Source organism: Struthio camelus, chromosome 7, assembly GCF_040807025.1.
Source record: "Struthio camelus isolate bStrCam1 chromosome 7, bStrCam1.hap1, whole genome shotgun sequence".
NCBI classification, from domain to species: Eukaryota; Metazoa; Chordata; class Aves; order Struthioniformes; family Struthionidae; genus Struthio; species Struthio camelus.
The window spans coordinates 7,081,540-7,099,333 of record NC_090948.1 but is presented as its reverse complement, the minus strand read 5'-3'; the positions used below and the strand labels follow the sequence as shown (position 1 = coordinate 7,099,333).

The 17,794-nt window shown below is 40.5% G+C and overlaps 1 long non-coding RNA gene across 1 annotated transcript; it reads left to right on the top strand.

The window, feature by feature from the left end:
• Positions 1-174: 174 nt before the first annotated feature.
• On the top strand, positions 175-13,521 carry LOC138067919 (uncharacterized). Its single transcript, XR_011142388.1, has 4 exons — positions 175-555; positions 5,225-5,332; positions 11,040-11,106; positions 12,414-13,521. It is a non-coding gene; the product is annotated as an uncharacterized lncRNA (long non-coding RNA).
• The last annotated feature ends 4,273 nt before the right edge of the window (positions 13,522-17,794 follow it).

Genomic DNA, 17,794 nt, shown 5'->3' with positions numbered 1-17,794 from the left:
TCACTTGTTGGCGCCGCTCGCCGGTGTCAGCGCCGGCGGGGCGGCCGGGCGCCGCGGCGCGGCGCGGTGCCAGGGCCCGGCCCGGCCCGGCCCGCGCAGCCCCCGCGCAGCCCCCGCGCCGCCTCCGCGCCCTCGGGGGGCGGCCCTTGGGCGGGCGGCGCGCGTTACCTTCGAGCCGCGGGAGCTCCCGAGCAGGACGGCGACGAGGGCCGCGGGGGAGCCGAAGGTGCTGCCCAAATCCGCAGCAGCCCCTTGGCTTCCAGGTCTACTTTTGCGTCCCCTCGGCTCGAAGCGCTTGTGCAGGCTGACTCACGCTGGTGCACTCTCCTTTCCCTGCTCCATAACTTATTCAGTATTTGGTGACCATTATAGTCCTTTTGGTAACTGCTAAGCTTGAGGTTAACAACTTTTTTTGTTTTACATTAACTCAGAGTAGCAGTAGTTCGGGAAAAAACCCGGTTGAATGACAGAAGGCTGAACGTGCTGTCCGTGCTGAAAGGCTCCTCACAAGTATCCTGAAGAAGATCTGGACGAGAGCAACCCGGTAGTATTTGTGTAAGCGATTAATAAAGCAGTATGCTGTAAGTCAAAGCCCTTAACCTGTAAACAGTTATTGCACTGCCTTTGTCTCCTTTTCTAATAGGAGTCTAACTTATGACTCCTATAGAAAATATTATTACATGCAGTATTTGCAAACTTTAAAGATTTACCGTCTTTATTTCATATAATACTCTAACCACGCACAACATTCCTCGAATGTACTGTTTGTATTAGAGTATTGAGACGCAATGATAAATAAGAGGAAAAAGATTTATCACGTCAGGAATTCTTTTAGTGAACGGAAGTGGATAACTGCTGCAGTCTGAACAAGATTTTAGTTTAATGAGTACACCTCCAAGTTTATGCAATTTACATACAATGCAACTAAGCTCTAGATTTTCCTGTGGTAAATTATTTGTCCACAGGAGTTTCAAAATCTTCACAAATTAAGGATACTACAGTATTGCATTCTGGTTTCAAAATTAGAGGCTATAATATTTGTGAGATCATTTTGTTAGCATAGTCTTGTGACAATTACAAAGCATTTGGAGCACACTCGTATCATAATTCCCTTGTGCTTGATGGTGCATGTTTAAATATGACTACTAGATTATATATTATTTCCCAATGCTCTTTATTAACTCAGAATATTGACATATTTTTGGTGTCAACACTGACAATACTTGAAAAAACAATTTGCACTACGTGTCACTATCATTATTTAAAATTAATACCGATTTCAGGAGATTCTATTCCAATCCAGACTTAGTGCTCTCAGAACATCCCAGACCACCCTCATTTTCAATGGAATAGAAAGCTTGCTTGGGAGCAAGATTAGGAAGCACAGTCTTAAGACCATTGGTACTTTTAAAACTGAGCAAATAAATAAAAATACCCCTTTCAGATTCTGATTTATATCAGCTAGTTGGTTTTACTTTACCTAATCATGCCTGGAAAGACTGAAGTATATATGGGGCATATCATCATATGCCATTTTCAGACATCCAGAATGCATTATTTATGTTTATAGAGGATGATAATTGTTATCAAATGCATAATGCTTAAAGGAGTCAATGAGAACATGAGACAACGGGGAAAGAAACTTCTCCATCTTATTTCACTCTGTCTACACTGTGAACAGACTTTTTATAAAAACATAATTTAATTCACACAATTATAATAAATACACAATTTCTCAGAACCTTTGTTTGAACCTTTGAACCATCTTCTACTGTAGATACTGAGGAAAGCACCGTTCACGCTTAGAAAGTCAAATAGAATTGGTATCACAAAGCAGAACCTCATGCCAGCAATTCCGACTCAGGGCAGATGACAACAATAGACTTGTCCTAAACAGATCTCAGATTAGTTTCTAAGAAAGAAGCATGCGCGTAATCATCATTTGGCAATTTCAGCAGAGGCACCAAGCAATGGTGTCTGGAAACTCTTCTGGAAGTGCCTGTCCTTCTACAGGAGTGCTCATGGCTGGGCACAAAAATTCACATTCTGCTCCCTATGGTGAAAGGTAAGCGGGAAATTTATCCCACCACCATTGTCACTGAGACACGTAATTCATATTGACACAGTAAAACGAGTTAGGCTGGACGAAATACAGTTTTGTTCAACAGTACATACAAACAACGTCTTCCTGTTAAGGTGAACGTACAAAGAGTTTGTAACAAGCTATTGTTACTTATACTAAAAATAATTCGGTGTGCTGAAATCAGTTTTCAGTTTGCTGTATTGCTTTTCTGTTACTCCCTCAAAATACATTTTGAGAAAATTTTTACACCAGACAAATCCTTGCTAACGTCATTAAAGAGTTCTTGTTACAAAAACAATTGTTCAGTGGAAGAATTTTCATGGAAGCCTCTTTATTTATCTTTAACTAGTTACATGCTAAATTAGGACCTGTCAATATGAGAAAAGTGATCAGAACAGCTCCGTATCTCACAGGCGGCAGCTATTGCAGAATAGTTATAGCAGTTGTAGAACACTCTTATTCTGGAAGAAATTCAATATTGAATAGTTAGATACTCTTAAGTACTCTTTCTCCTCCCAAATAGTAACAACATGAAGAAAACTGCCTATATACTTATCAGACTAGATATTTTCATGCCTGCTGTTCACCCAGTAATGTTTTCCCATCCTTAACTTAAACATGCAAGACTGTTGCCAGGCATGTATTTCTGGAAGAAGCTATTCCAGCTAGATGCTGTATCTGTTTCAGAAGTACACATTGGATAGGTGGTTTAAGTAGCTTTTTAAAATGTGTTAAAATATAGACAGTTTAATAAATAGGGAATTACTGGAACAGTCTACTCACAGCTTTTGAATAGTCAAAGATCTGTATCTAAAAAACCTGCATATCCAGCAGGGATCAGAAACTTCTTTGTCAGTTACTACCACTGGCGATGGCAGTGAAAGGAGACACGAACAGCAGGGAGAGAGGTGGTAGATACCAGTAGCAGGGGAAAATTCCAGTGTCGCTATTGCAGGCCGTGTAACACTGCAGAATGGCTTGCACAGTACTAGAGCTTTAAGAGTTTCACACGAACCTTCCTCGTTTCATACCCTTGAGCCGTGGGTTTTCTCTGCTTTTTTATTCAGTATTGCCCATTTTTTTCAGCTACAGAAACTCTGCAAAAAGTAGTTCATTCATCAAGTGAGAAAGGTCGTGTCAGAAGATGTATTGGAAACAACATCTGGATCGATAAGTGAAATTATTCATTTACTGCGTTTGGTTATTTGGGCTTTTGTCAGTTAATCACAGGCATCCTCTGAATGTTATGTTAGTGTCAGGGCTCATTGCTACAAGAAATGAAGCAGCATGACAAATGAGTTGCTGCATGATACAGAAACGGTGTAATACTGTCCATTATTGACTAGCATCAATAATATGCATCACTATCATTAACTGCCAAGTCCCTGACATTACAACTGTTTTTGTTGAATGCAGCAATAAAAATAATTTTAAAAACTTTCTGGAAAAATTATTTCCTGAGCTTTATTACCAAGATTGTATTAGTCTGGCACAGGCCAGAGAACAGTGACTATTCTAATGCTGTTCAGTGGAGAAGGATGTAAGATTTATTCAGAGGTAGTGAGAGGCACATAAAAACATTAGCAGAAATCACCTTAACTAAAGCCTGTTAAATTGATGTATTTGTGCCAAATCAAACCACTGCAGCTGGAAAAATAGCGGTCTCTCCAAATTTGTCTTAATTCTGCCTTTTGGCCGAAAACAAGAATTTTGGCTGTCATTCTTCTGGATGTTCAGCCAAAATCAGTCTGAGAATGAAGAAAGGCAACTGTCTTAAATATCCACAGATGTAATATCCAAGATGTAAAGAAGAAAACCACATTAGAGCCCCTGCTGCTATAGAAAGTGGTGTAGCCTGAAAATTCACATGTGAGATTTAAGTTAATATTTTTAAAAATCAGGACTTTCACAAATACTATTTGTAAAAGACTGTACTAAAATGAATTAGTTCAGATGTAGTAATAGTAGCTGATAAGCAAATTAAAGAATCACTATGTGTTGGAAGGAACAGTAGGAAGAACTGGTGATGAAGATTGTGTGTGAGAAATAACTCCAAAAAGAACCAGCGTAAAAATGCTTAAGCTTCTTAGACCACATTGTACCTTTCCATCCAACACCCCAAAATGGCCTCTGCTAGGCACCCAGCATCAATTCCTTACACCAATCCAGTAGGTTTCAGGAAACCTTCACCAAAGCTGAGGACAAGGTCAAGGAAATGGCTAGACACTTTACTAGAAAATGGAACATCAGAGGACACAAAAATTATCTTCCTAACCTGAATTTAAAAGGCTACCAAGGTTCATTTCAGCTTTACGGATACGTAACATCCCTGCAACCTGTAGATGAGAAATGGTCCTAGTACTAGCTCTAGTCATCTCAACATTCAAGGAGAGAAGTACTTTTTAAGGCAATTACCAGCTGACTTGGAAAACTTCTCAAAGTCCATATAGAAAACAAAGTCTTTCGAGGAGGTTTACAGACCGACACATTTGCAGTATTCAAAATGTTGGATAGTATTAGGAATAGTACTGATCCCAGGAGAACTTCTCTGGAAACAACGTTATTCAATTATATTTTCCCATGAACAATTAGTTTTCGAGATTTGTTAATTAGCATGTCCTAATCTGCTTGGTACATACCTCAATGACATTCTGCAGCTCTAATTTGCTAAACTGCGTCATTCAGTATTAAGTAAAGATAATAATTCATTAAGTACAACACTCTATTTTGTCTGTGCAGTTATCTTTATCAACCAAAACAGCAATCTCCTTAAAGAACGAAGTAAGGTCTATTGACCAGACATAGGTTCCAAATAACTATTTTTTGGCCACTGAATCCTATAGTGGCCTTTTTGTCAATTTACTTAGAACTGATACTAGGTCGAGGCACCTGAAGTTACGTGAATCACCACGCTTTTTTCTTTTTTGAATCTTGACACAATATTAGTGCTTAATCGCGTTTCTGGGATTTCCCTACTATGCCAGATTTTATTATGGGTATTAGTGCGATGAGATATTTCAGCCCATTCTTTGAAGACGCTTGTGTACAAATTATTCCGCCTGACTGATTTTAAAATGTTTATTTCCAGTCAATATCCTACTACTTTACTAACTAACTACATGGCATTTCATTATCTTTCAGTGATGTAACCAAGGTATAAGAGAAAAGGAGATATCTACACCAGTGATTGCCTAGAACTACATTTACATAGATGTTCAACTAATGACTGCACGTGCACTGTTCAAAGAAGTAAGCCATGATTAGATCTATATCCTGGAGTACTGTTGAAGAGGATAAGGATGGGGAGAGAAGGGTGTAAGGAGTTTGGTTTGCTCAGAGAAATCCAGCAGCGTGGGCCTTGTACAAGCAGGGTTTTCTTACTATGCTATAAATTAAATTTAATTAAAACTCAGTTTAAAAACGGAACCTTTGGGAGCTTAATGTACCTCTACGCTAATATAGCTTTTGACGATTGACCACTGACCGTCTAGGATGGATTTTTCTGAAGCAGGTACTTTTTCCATTGTCCTTACAACTGCTGTTTCATACAGATCATTTCATGAAAACAACGCACAAAGACATCTACAAGGTTTATATCAGGACCTGATTCTTGGAGGGCAGCATTAAATCTGCAAGAACAAGAAAGAATCAGACATGCTGAAACCAAACGATCACAAATAAATTGCTCAACATATCTATATCCAGAGCTCCCCACTGACTGAAATATATCGTTCTACTTAAACATCAGTGGCAGAGTACCGGCATAGATACTAGATTCTACTCCAGAACCTCTGCTTTCCCAGAAGCTAGAAGAAGCCGCAAGAGAGGAGGGGAGAAATTTGTAGTGCAGCAAACTTCCGTGAGTTCAGCTAGAGAAAGAGTCTTGAGGGTCTAGTCTCATCCTGCACAACACATAGTAGCAGTGACACTGTAAGACACAGCACAGCTAATCCAGAGCCCTGGTGAGAATCGGGGGAAGGAAACAAGGCTTAGTACAATCTCGTCTTTCTTTCCTTCCTCCTCACTTCAAAGGAAATAAGGTTAGTCCTAGGCACCCAACCTCTTTTAAATCTCATTACTTTTAATTTGTCTTCCTTTACCAATCGAATTATCCTTCCAAAGAACAGCAGGTGCAGTGACCCTTAAAATTAACTCTTCAAATATGGGAGCGCTCAGATGTATAATAGAAACCTGGGGCAAACTTCTGAGGTCGCTTCACAACTGTAACTCAACCCTTGTTCAGACAGACTCCTGTGGAGTTCACTGGAGTTTAGCACAGAATTTAGGAGTAAAACCAAGGAAGAACGCTGGAATTAAGTTATGTCCTGAGAACATACTTTCCAACTCCTGACCTCTTTTTCTTGATTTCTCCCCCAAAATCATAACGCTTCATCCAAATGAAATGTATTTCTGTTTTAGCTGACTTAGATTTAAGGCTGACATTACCAAGGATACAGGGCTAGGAGTCTGAGGTATGTGAATTTTGCAAATGATAAGCACACACACAGACAAGCAGCTTTTCTTACAGCAGATGTAGGAAATCAGAGCTAGGTCAGGATGGGAGCTGCACAATGTAAGCTGATTAGCAGTATTATATAAGTAAAGGGAAAAGGAATGGACAAATGATTTAAAATGGAAGAAAACACAGGAAACACTGTTTGCTGCACTGAAATGCTCTCTTATTTTTACATCAATCACCTTTTTCTAAGAAGAATAAATCTTGCCTACAGGTCCAAACCAGAAGAATCAATTCTATTTTCTCATGTTAAGTCATCAAACCCATCCACTTTTCTAAAATATCGGGGTGAAATGACAGCACTAGGAGCTGCAACTAAGAAAAATAAAATTACATTTCAGCTTTACGGTTCAGGTAAATGTTCCTCCTAAATATCTTGCAATTCTAGTGGGAGGCTGTGGAGAAAATACAAGATAATCTCTATCAATTGTTCCCACAAAATTCCTCAGAGCTGAAAGTGTTTTTTATACGGAGGTATAACTTAATCAGGAAGCATCTAGAGCTTTTTATACATCTAAAGGTCATTCCACCAAAAATAAACATAAAGATGTTGCCAGCTTAATGAAAGTTTAGTTCAAATGCCATCCAGAATTTGTCATCTGTTTGTCAACTCTGAGTTCATAACAAAAAACACCTGCGCATCTGAAAATAAAATGAAACCTTTTGTTATGCCACATTGTTCCTATTTGATCATAGTCTGAACGGAAAAAATATTGGATGTGATCCCACAGGGCTAACGGGAGCAAAATGTGATCTGACAAAATCAGTGAGCTAAAGATATCAATAGACTGGTGTAGTTTTGCTTTCCCAAAGCTAACAAGAAAGAAACTTTGAAGACCATCTCTCTGTCTTAACTGGAGTTGCTTTCAAACGCTAGCATGTCGTACTGTCTTCGTTTGTATTTTTAAACCAAGCGAAAATAATCGTTGAGAATGATTCCCTGAAAATCTTGCTAGAAGACATCCGCTTGATTGTTAGTGGTACCTGCTGAAATGTAACTAAAGATCTCCATGTGCAGTGAGTGGAAGATGGACAAGATCCAAACAATGTCCCTTTGGTTAATGTGCAGCTACGGAAATCTTAAGATGAGCCAATTCCAATGCGCTCTTTTACTCAGAACTTAGATGTAGATCACTGAACATGAGGCTACAAGATTTCAGTTTCAAAATATTCTTGCCAGATATGCTGACAACTATTGTATCATTTTTCCAAACCCAACTATGAAACACACAGTTGCCCTCAGAGGACCTCAATCCCTTGAAAATTTCCCAACACATGGACTGCATAATGATTTGCTTAAATCCTATTATCAAAATTATCCCAAGCTTTTATTCTTAGCATTCAAGTGATTATTGAATCAATTACATGATACAGCGCTGTAATAAGATATGCCTTTATTTGCCTGTTCAGAACCAAATGACGTATTCCAAACCACTGACATAAGACTTAGAACAAATATTAAATATATTTGTCTATTACACATACTTCATGACATACAACATCACTCAATGTTTTTATTAAGATAAATTATGACAAATGAGAATTCTGTATTATGTTCCTGAGTCTTCTTTATGCTCTCTGTAACTGTGCAGTTAAAATAGAACTTCCTGTTTTACACTGTGCTATAAATGCACCACTAGGAGTTATAGTCTTATCTCATCAATCATGCAACAAAAACTCTTGCAAAGACATTTTTTCTAAGACTTCCATGCTGACAGGCCGAAAGAGAAGATATGCTCCTGTGCAAAGGTGGAATAGCACAAAAGGACCCAGTTGAGTTGCTGGCATTTTTTGGGATACTTTAAAAGCAGACATATTAGCCCTTTCACAGCTAAGAGGCAGAATTCAAAGAAAGATTGAACCGACACTGTCCATGTGCAGTTGTTCATATTACTCTGCATTTAGGCTTACTGAAGTCCTGCCATCTCACTGGAGTGGTATCTAGTGGGTTTACTGTAAATAAGGATTGAACGTCTGCTTTTACAACAGACTCCTATAGTCACCTTCTTAACTCCTTCAGAGGGGCAGGCACTTAACTGGACTGTAGTAAGTATTCTTCAGTACCATACTGAATTATTTTAGTAATAGCATGCATAGCAAACTTCACCTTGATATTCTTTTGCAAGTGAGTGCATAATCCTGCAACCTGAAATTCTCCTAATGTGGTTTCTTTTGGAAAGTCTTTGAGCTACTTTCATGTTAAAGAAGGAAGAAAATTACATAACATACATACTTGACTAGACTAGATTACAACATCCCACAGTAAGTGTATATTCAGTATAGGGGAACTTGGTCTCTACAAGAGCCAAGCATCCTAGCGGGCTCAGTCATGCAAGACTCTCCCTTTTAAACTCTTCCTTACTTTGCTGGGACTTAAAATGCTTATCACCTTGCACTATCAAGTCTTACTGCCTGCTTGGTATAACTGAAAACTTTGTGTACTCAGTTGCCTCTCCTGCAAGTTGTTCCTAGATGTTTAGAGTTGGCTCTACCGCCTGTGAAGACCTAGAGCTAAAAACACGTGGTACAATTTGTAGGACTTCAGTCTCAGAACTTGGTTCTGTTCGCACTGATTAAAACAGTGGAGGGTGAAGGCCTTAACATATATAATTTTCAGCAGCTAAAATTGTACCTAATTCAGCATGCACTTCAGCAAACACAGATACGGAGCTGGCCTCCTGCATGTATCAACATTTTAGTATCTTGAAAATGAACTCATCAAATACACACACACACGGAGCACATTCACCTTTTTACGGTAAACAACCTTTACAAACGTCATGAATATTGAAAATATGGCCATGGCTGACCTTATCATGAGATGGACTCTTTTGTCTTTTCTAGCCTCTCTTCCTCTCTCAAGCTCCTGTTAACATCGGCACTAAGCAAAAATAACGTACTGCATGGTAGGGCCATGCCCATGCTGATTAGTGAACGACTGGGACGGAATGTGTAAAAGCTGGGTTTTACTCATCTTTTCTTCATGGAGATGCTCCCATGGGTCTCCCTCCTCTGCCCAGCTGTTGATTTTCGTGGAATGCAGAGGAGTGCAATTGCTTTTGAAATGCTTCTTCTTGCTCAAATTTATGTGAAAGTGGCCATGGAGTCAAAGCTTCTCGGGAAAGCTGCTTGGCAGGCAGGTAGGACTGCACTTCTCCTTTGGGATCAAGCTAGAAATAAAAAAGCTATTCAAAAAGACTCCAAGGAATTTTCAAAAACATGTTTTCTCATCAGAACTTGCCGATTTATTGAAACTAAACTTTTTGTAGGATTACTAGCTTTGATAGGGAAGTTTTCAGGCAAAAGGCAGAAAATGCACCTGCAATGATCTGGTAGTATAGAGTTCAACTGGGCTGTAAGACATAAAGGTTAAAGTCTTTGACTGAGGTAAGAGAGGGGAGAGATTTCAACCACAATCCCAGTGATTGCCATAAATAGAGTTATTACAGGATGATATTCTAATTCTTCCAGGCACAGATAAAAAGATCTTGTTTCCTTCTCAGTGAAGATCACCAAAGATTAAGAAATCTCAAAAGCTTTTGTGGGATGGAAGGAGAGGCCAGAGCAGCTGACTTGTCTCTGGCACACTCACCTTGCCAGGACAACTATTTCAGTAACTCGGGGTTTGCTGAAGAATGGAACTGATCTATTCTCGCTCATTTGCCAGGCCACATTCCTCGCACTGAGGAACAGAAGGAGGGCTGTGCTGTCCTAAAGCTTAGCAAGGATCTTTCCGTGCCAGGATAACCCTCTGGAAATCAGATCTGCTGGCTTTGTGCTTTGCAGAGTCTGTAATTGTTTAAATAGACATGATATTTATACCACTAAAGCATATGGAATAGATGATGTTCAGCCAAAAAAAAAAAAAAAAAAAAGGAGAAGCTAGAGAGATATGAGAAAATTTGTAATATGCACTTGGAAACAAAAAATATTGTTCTCCAGTGCCCTGGACTATTTAGAAGTATAACTCTTTAGAAGTATATGTATAAGAAGTAAAACAGTCTTGCTGGGGTTAAAAAAAAACAGTTAAAGATTGGAAACAATCTTTCTAGATACAGCAGTCTGGAATTTAGAAAAAAACTGATTAACGTGTTATCACCATTTACAGTAATAGCAGTTCTGCACACTAAGATAAGCATAATCCAATCTCATGTTTCAGTAAATTGATTAAGTTTGGGAAGAATTATTCCCCTAGTGCTGCAGTGAACAACAGGTTTTGGGTATTATCCAGGTCTTAGTCTTCTTCAGAAACACTGGAGATGCAGTCCTGACTTAGAGTCAGTTGGAGCAGAAGTGAAGTAGAATCCCACATTGTCTACTTCTATTACTGACCCTACAGAAGGGAAGGCTGAAGAAATTTGTATCTGATGATAAACTACAGATTACAGTCTGGTATTCTAATGTAAAAGGAAATTAATGACACTCTATATTAATCTGCAGGTTGTGGAGATGTTTCATTCTGTGGCCCTGCTGTAGGGTTAGGATACTGCAGAAGACAACACATTTGGTATGTATAAGCAGTAACCACTTCAACCATCCTATCCAAATTCACATGTGAACATGAGTCAAAATCACTGCGAGATGGGATGATTACCCATCATACTGTATCATCATATATTCCATCAGCAAGGAAATTAAAGGCAAATGATTATGAGTAGGATTCACTCCTCCTGGTCAGGAGGTTTATTGTAAATGCCTCCTTTGAATCTTGTTTTGGTTTTTCAGGATTATGTAGACTATTACTTTCTGCTTTGATTTCCTTACTGCTAAAGACTCTGTATTAAAAATTGGCCTTGAAAATAGTTGTTTATTCATGAGTATACCTACAAGTGTGGCTTTGTATATAATTTTTTCCGAAGGTTATTGTGCAGGTGAAGATTTGTCCTGACTTCTTGGCTAGTTCAAAGCTCGGCACAGAAAAGGTAATGTTCTCCAGTAAAATAACACGGACATTCTGTGCCATCTAGGAGTCTTAGTTTTGCCTGCTCACTTGTTTGCAGCATTAAGTAAATGTGTAAATGTACACTGATCAAAGAAATAGCTAATACAACTATTACATGGTTCAGGAACTCTCTGTCTCACATCTGGCAGTCCTGCTGACACAACTGACCGGATTTCCTACACAGAAAAATAATGTTAGTGCAAGCACTGAATCAGGTCATGAGGAATACATGACATGTGAGGAAAACAGGACTGTCAAAGTGTCAGGGAACAGCAACAGCAGGCTGCACCATAAAGGGAGCCCAGAGTCACAGCAAGGTGGGCAGGCGCAGTGACCCTACTGACAAGGAGCCAGCAGGTCAAGTCAGGAAGTCAGGGTTAGGATCATGTCTAGAGGCAGTAATCTCCAGGGTCAGCCAAGGGTCCATTGAGCGTGTCCACAGTGATGAGGCAGGTCCAAGGCCAAGCAAGGAAGTCAAGTCAGCAGGTCAGGATCAGTCAGGAGATACAAGACTGGGAGCAGCCATAGGTTCAGTGAAGCTACAGCGTAGCTCAGGTGGGAGCCTAGAGTGAGATCCTCAGCTTGAAAGCAGCTCCCAAGAGAAGGAGAGGGGGAGTCCTCACTGAAGTTTTTTCCTGCTCTTTCTTCACAGCTTTACTTATCAGCAAGCTAGCCTCCACTTCTAGACATGAGGGGAGTGCACTCCTAGCCCTGATCCAAAGAGCTTTTTGTATGGCTAAAAATGCACTTCTAAAGTTGCTTTTACTCTCCCTATTGGGAGCTAGCTGATATTTCTCAGGCAGATGCTGCTCCGGGACGGAAAGCCAGAAGGAGCAGACACTACTGGACATTTGTTTCTCTTTCCCTCCTAGTCTGCTGCCTTCTTTGAGATTCCAGTGTGACAAGGAAAGAAATAGAGATGCTGTCAGCTACGCACCTGCTTCTTCAATTCAAGGGAATAAAAATACTTTGGAGAGACGATTAGGGATACAGCACTGATATTGTTAAATCAGTTGCAGTATACACGGAAAACAGATAAAAACTTCTGTCTCTACGTGTGGCATGTTCTGCTAGCGCTCACTAAAAGACAGTTTTACTCATGAAAGATGGTTTTCAAGTTGCCTTCTCAGTTGTGCCTGCTATTGGTCATACTCAGTTCTGGCAATGGTTCTTTTCTTTCTTTCTTTTTTTTGACTGATACATGCTAGTAAACCTTGAAAAACTAAAACAGGTTTCTAGCCATTTGGGTCATTATAACCTTGAGTACAGAATGGCAATTTATCCGCTAGGGGGAGGCCTGTAAATACTAATGGATAATTACCATTGTGGCAGTAAAAGAGACGGTGATAGACTCTAAATCTTCTCCTGATTTTTAATGAAGGCAGAGTTATCCTGATCGCTGCGTAGACCCAGATACCTCTTAAACCAGAGCTGGAGCTGTCTACTTGAGAGTTCTGTCTAAATGACTAAGGATGCACAGGGAATGGTTAACCAAACATGTATATTTTGTAAATATTACTTTAGCTTCCATAGGCCATTTATATCGTACTAAAAAACTGAGCTCTAAAAATCCAAGATGCCTTCTGCTGCTTATGTTCTGTGTTTAACTTTGCTCTTCCGTGCATACAGATCACAGAAATTGAAGTGGGTTTCACTTTGTTCACAGTCAGATTTGCTTTCTCGTTTTAAGGCAGGGTTACATCCCTTGTAGAAAATAAAAAATGAAAAGAATAAAGAATACTTTTTAAATGGAATTAGCTTCTGGAGTCTTATTCAGGTTCAAAAATCTGAAATTTGGAAATCTGAGTATATGCTTTGCGGATGCCAAGACTTGGTGCAAATGACCTGTGATTGAAACACGTAAGTTTAAAAAGCTTTTCTCCATTTAGCAAGTACATTTACCCCTCTATGTTCTTACTAATGTTTTGCATTTTCTATTGAAGTTAATAGGAGCTATATTTATATACCTAATTATTTGCATTTGATTACTGTAACTCCAATGAGCAGATGACACGATCAAACTGTACGGGCCGTACAATGGCTGCAGTAATACAGCAGTCAGTGTGAGATCAGACCCTCTGTGGATAGTGATCTATTTCATCAGCTGTTAGACTAAATTATGAGCTACAAAAACAAGGACAAAAAGGTCAGTAAAGTTATCTGTAGTATAAGAGGTAGAGTAGTAGAAGATTGCAAATCGCGGCATCTTTAATTTTCTGAAATAGGGGGCCAAATCATTTCAGTGATTTTTTTTGTTTTGTTGATGCCAAGAAGTCCACAATTCTGAACAAATCAAGAAGTCAAAATCTCCTCTGCTCCGGTTGTAGTTAGCAGAGAATTTTTAGTTAAGACCTTTTTGCTTTTAATTGAAATGGTTTGTACAGCTGGAGCAGGGTATTTCTTCAAAATGCAATCAGTGGAGTTCTGTGCTATTCAGTATTGATACTCTGGATGTGGATGAAGCATCAGGCTGTGGAAGTCATGGTAGTGGATTTGCCATGTTTATCTAACCTGAACATTAAGAGACTCCACGTGCCCGCTGCACTTATTAACAGAGCCTTTTTATGAACTCAATCTTAAATGCATCCAGCAAAGAACTTGTATTCCCACTTAGGAATACAGCTCTAGACACTTGTCATACACATTACTTACCCACAGATCCATCAGTAAAAGCTTTCTAGAATACCTGATCCAGAACAAACATTTTCGACTCATAGTCCTGATTAATCCAACTTTTTCTGTTCAGGTAATCTGCTAAATTATCATGGGTACTCAGAAGGTTGACCAGCCAATTTAGAGCTTATCCCAAGACACATTGCTTCCTGACATACCACAGAGATTTACTTGCTTATAATGGTGCTGCTTTGAACAACCTGAATTATTCAAGCCCATTTAGGAGAGAAGCAGCAGCACCATGGATAGCCTGCACAAACATGCCAGGCCATCTTGGACAGAACTGTCACCCAAGTCCTTGTGTGAACAGTAGATGAAACAGAGCACCTTGGCAGACAATTCATGATCCATCCGTGACAGAAGGTATGACAGCACGCAGTGAAGAACTTCCCCAGGTGGCCTATCTATGCTGTCCTGAGGTTTCTGGAACGTAGTTGTGCATATAAAATGAATTTACCACAGGCCATGGTATAATGTGGAAGCTGAGGCAAATTCTCTCCACAGTCTTGAAGATCAAAACGGAGAGATGATGTAGTTGCTGGCTTGAGGAAGAAATGGCTTTCTTGAGTTAGGGTCCTGGATTATTCCTTGGAAATCCAAGTGCTCATATGAGCCTAATGATTTTCTAATTGACTGGTGAAGAATCTGTCCATTTTCAAGACAAAGAAACACATGAAGACCCTGTACAGCTTATTATCTTTGGTTAACTGTGATTACATGGTTTCTGGTTGTTTTGGAACACCCTGGAACAAATGCTCTTCTGGGTCTGCAAAACCCTATGCAGATATCAACCTAAAGAAGTCAGGAGCACTATGTTTGCACCAATATGAAGAAGACAGAAGTCTCTCCAAAAAATAACAAAAGCTTCTTCATTATTTTCCCTTCTGAAATGGAATATATAGATCTCGAACCTGGAGTCTCATCTTAAAATACGTGGAGAGTACAGAAACTTCTTCATCTTTTAACAAATTTTCGTGGACCTGAAATTTTTGCTGAGCAGTATTCCTTACATGAACATTTCCCTAAATCAGTCTGGTCATGAATAAGACTAACAGTAATACAAACTAGAAGCCATGTTGCCTCGGAGTTGCAGTTATGGCCCAGCACAACATTGTATTAGAGAATAAAAAAGTGAATCACTGAGTTGCTATCCCCTATAACCTACCTAGCTGGGAATTCTTTCAGCTGTAAGAGGTACCAGGCTGAAATCTCTCTCTCAGGAAGAGATTTTAATTGACAGAAAAACCATGAGATCTAGCCAACTAAAATCAGTCACAAAAATGATTTTACTTCTTAGTCCACACTCCCTTCTCTGCAGCTGGAGCCTTGTCTCCGCGAGTCTCTCTCCTGTAGACAATCAAAAGCACCCCGACCTATTAGCTCCTGCTAATTTCTGTGAAACGTACTCTCCTCCATTCCTTAGCATGGCACAAATGCACAAACACGTCTAACTTACAATTGTTAGCTAGCCCTTTGAACTTTCCTTTTATTCATTCTTCACGTACTTGCTGACCTCATTCATTAACTCTGCTAAGCATACAACTAGCTATCAGCTGCAGCAAAACAAAGAAACCCCATTCTTCATTTCTCTATTTACACTCCATCAGGCACAAAAACTATGTGTATTACCTCAATTTACCTAAGTAGTTTCCCCGGCAAGACCTTTTAACATTTCTGTATGCTGTTCCCCTAAGTCAGTGGCTTTCGTTGACTTGGCAAGGACTGTGGTATATGCCACAGAGAACTTATGGTTTAAGCATGCTTCTTACTGTTCTGAAGATGAGACCAAAGAGTGAAATTTCTCTACAGATTTTTACAGATTGGAAGTAGAACAAATCTCAGATATCAAGTCTTTTGAGGCAACTGCTGATATTAATGAAGCTGGACAGAGATGGCTTTGATAAGAGCATGAGAGGTAGCAGGGTTAGGAGATATGTCCAGGGATGTGTATCACAGTCCAGGACTGATTTTAAGATATGCGAGATATGTGACTGTTGCTCTAACAAATGGGTAAGTCAGAAGCGATGATGCTGATAATACGAGCATTTCAAGGTACAGACTGAAAAAAAAAAGGTCAGTTTACAATACCTGCAAGTCAAAGGTGCACAATAACAATGAGGATAGAAAGAGCAGTCTTTGATGGACTACTGTGTAGTTCTGAAGGCAAGCAATGTACAGAATGGAAGTGTTACAGGAAGGAAGAAGCAAGTTTGAGGGGTTATTAGGTATACCAGCATAATGAAGTAAACTCATTCTGCCAATGGTTAAAGGAGTATCACCGTCAAGCAGTATCAAGAGATCTTTGGGCTTTACTTCCTCAAGCAAGAGGAGATCCTGACTGTCCCCAGGAGCGGGAACACACAGGCTTTTCTTAAGTACTTCAGTAATGACTATCTCCAAGGAATGCATGCCTTGAATTCCTTGAAGCAAGTAACTTTGCAGCAGGTAATGTCTGCACTTAAGGGACACTCTGCATTCACTGTTCTACTTAAAGTAACTATCAACAGGCATCTGTGGCATGACTGCCGGATGACTACAAGTGGAACAACTATGAAGTACAGTTAACTCAAACTGAACACTTAGGGGGAGTGCATGAAAAACTGATACAGCAGCCATAGAGGAAGGCATGATTTTCAAGTTTTGCGCTTTGACATATTCCTTGGTATTAGTGAAACTGAGGGCTGAGACACATTAAATTACAAAAAGCTAAAGAAGATCAAAACAGCTGAATCTGAAGAGCATGTCTGTCCATCCTCATACTTGGAAATAAAGATTATTTTTATTTGCTATTTGTCGGGTTTAGTCAATTACAACCTTAAGTTATCAGTCACAGGGCAAGCAAGATGCTCTCTGGGCTTTGGTCACTATACCAGGAGGTAGGAATTAATGGGCTGTTACGTCCCAACCATAGGAAGTTCAGAGTACGCTGCAGGGCTGTGTGTTCTCTGGGGACACTGCTGGCCTAAAAATCCCCTTCTCCTGTATCAGACTTACACTCTCGTAGCAGGAACTGGACAGAGCAGTAAAGCAGCATGCGTATCTTTTAGGTTTACTTTTCCAGAGTCTGCCTCAAGCATTGCTCCTGTTAAGTGGGCCTGTAAAATACATGTGCACTCCTGCAGAAAGGTAAAAGAGAGGACTCGCTCCACGCACTTATCCGCCCTGCCTCTTCCTGAGGAAGCCCCCGGGGGTGGGTCCAGACTGCAGATCTCTGGGGGCAGCAGCCGCCCCCCCCCCCCGGTCTGTTAAGACAAGACTCGCTCCAGTGCGACAGCAAGCAAAGCAGCCCTGCTCAGAAATCGCCAGTCACCCGCGCCACGCCGCCGGCTCTGCCGGGGGTGCGGGGCCCTCCCGCCGGGCCGGGCGCTCGCAGCGCAGGGGGTGAAGGAAACTTGCAGCCGCTGCCCCGGGGCCGGGCGGGGTGACTCAAGGGGCAGCCCCTGCCCGGCGGCCCGGAGGCGGCCAAGCTGTGCTAGACGCAACCAGAAGTTTCCAGCCGGCCAGCTTACCCCGCGCCTCTCGCTCTTCCTCCTCCGCCCCTCCTCCTCCTCCGCCCCTCCTCCTTCCCCTCCCCTCCTCC